The following is a 2,410-nucleotide window of genomic DNA, read 5'->3' on the forward strand; positions in this document are numbered from 1 at the left end:
AACTTTCCCATCGTCCACGACCACATTACACACTGAGATGGGGCAGTTTGTTGTTTTTCGCAAAAGCAGACATTTGTGTCTGAGAGAGGAGGACGTGACTGCAGACAAACTTGGTCGAATTTTTCAGGTGAAAACTACCAAGTGCATATGTTTCACTAGTTAACAGTTCATTGTTTTTGACCTGACCTGTTATTTTATGAACCTCCACCTGCAGATGTGCATCAGAGAGTCTACTCAATCCATTTTCAGAGCAAAATCTTCTGATGGTCCTCGGGGAGAAACACTTTTCCTCTCCATAATGGTGAGAAATAGCCTCAGAGATTGCTGTAGAAGGCAATCCATTTCTTGCCATACACAATTTCTTCATAGTGTAGTCAAGGCCGGATTAACCATTTGGGCAATTGGGCAATTGCTCTGGGGCCCACGGTCTCTAAAGGGCCCTGGGCAGTGAAGGCTGTGGGATATGTGTGGGACATGTCTCTCGGAGTCCCCGCACTTCCTGCATCTGCGCTCTATGGCTGTGTCCAGTCAGTGGAACTGTGCTAGTTGCTGGTTGCTAGTATTTATATGTGTTTTAGCCACTAAGGAGAGGTGTGTGATTTAATAAGACAGGATGATAAATCACTCAACAGACCTCTAAAAATGTGTCCCCCTCTCTTCTGAGATGATGGTTACACCCTTGAGTGAAGGCACCAGCTAAATATCTGGTTTTCTCCTGCTTTTGTTAAACTGTCTGTTGGAGCTCTTGTGCTGCACAGAGAGGCTGCCTGTCACTGTGAACGTTAGTTGACATCTTCTCCTCATTAGTCAGTCCACATGAGGCGGGTCAGGTGACTGAGATGGTTGCGTAATGTCAAGCGTCGCTTTTGTGAAATTGTAGGACACTTCCCTCGATCTCAATGTAGTGGGTCATGTTTACCAGGTTATACTGATGTGTTTTGTTTTTATAGCATCATCATTTATAGCATTATAGTGTCATTTGTAGTTCTATGAGCATTTGTACATCAAAATACACTTAGGATTGTATTGATACATGTATTGATACATGTCGATACTGTATCACTGAATACTGACACCTGCTGGACCGTAAAAATCACTACAGGTAACCTAGTTGACAGACTCAACTACACTGATTTGATAACCTATACAATAATATAATAAAAAAATAATATAATTTAAGCCATTGTTTTATATTCTATTATTTCATACCTCAATTTACATTTAAAATATCTTTGATATTTTTTATGCAATCTGTAAATAATGTGAACATGTCAAGTTGTATGGATTGTCCATAATTTACACAGAGTTGCTAGCCTCATTTTGCAGGTATATGGACATATACAGCAATCACACGGATTGTTTTCAACTTTTACAGATTTTCAAAAACTCTGTTTCATATTTATGCTAAAAATACAATAAAAAATAATATCAAACAACCAATCCTTCAACCCGCTCTGCTGCTAGAAATAAGTTCTCTACTCCTCCTGTTTCTTTCTGCTTTGCTCTGCAGATGCCACCCCACCCCACACACACACACACACACACACACACACACACACACCCGCGTGTCAGTAATGCTGATTTTTGAGTCTACAAAATGTCCGAAGGGATTGACATGTATGGATATGAGATCAAAAAGGTGGAAACCTTTATTTTGGCTTGAGGTTGCTTCATAATTCTTGATGATGAACCACAAAAGATCAGAGATTCTTTTGACAGAAACGCTTCCTTATAAACCTAATCTGGCATGTCACTGTCAGTCCGAAACAGTTGCTATATCGGTCACGTGACGTTTTTAGCGATAGGCGCAACGACACAGGGTTTCATTCTGTGAGCTTGACGCATGCGTTGACGCATCGGTGTTGCTCGACCCATCACTATTATTTAGACTGCTGGAGCACAAACTGAGCACATTTCTTCACTCTACTGTTGTCTTTAGACTGTCTCCTCTACATGTTTATTGTAATTATTTCTATCATTAACATGATTTTTCTTTGTCTCTTTTTCAGAAGAAGGTGCACCTGGACCAGTTCTTCTGTGTTTGTCTGTGTCTCTTTCCTGTCCCTCAATCAGCCGGTTGAGGCAGATGGCCACCTGCCCTGAGCCTGGTTCTGCTGGAGGTTTCTTCCTGATTAGCAGGGAGTTTTTGCTGTCCACCGTTTGCTCAGGATGGGAGACTGTGATGAAGTGATTCAATGCAATCTGCTGGTTTTTTCTTTAGATTGTTCTTTTTTCTTATACAGTGCCCTGAGGCAACGTATGTTGTGACTTGGCGCTATATAAATAAACTGAATTGAATAATTGTAAACCTATGTTTTAGCAAGTCAGTAAGGACCTGGGGTCTCATTTATAAAGGATTGCGTGGAAATCATACTAAAAGTGAACGTACGGCCAAAAGGCGGAAATGGCG

This window comes from Austrofundulus limnaeus, unplaced genomic scaffold (genome assembly GCF_001266775.1).
Source record: "Austrofundulus limnaeus strain Quisiro unplaced genomic scaffold, Austrofundulus_limnaeus-1.0 Scaffold43, whole genome shotgun sequence".
Lineage (NCBI taxonomy): Eukaryota > Metazoa > Chordata > Actinopteri > Cyprinodontiformes > Rivulidae > Austrofundulus > Austrofundulus limnaeus.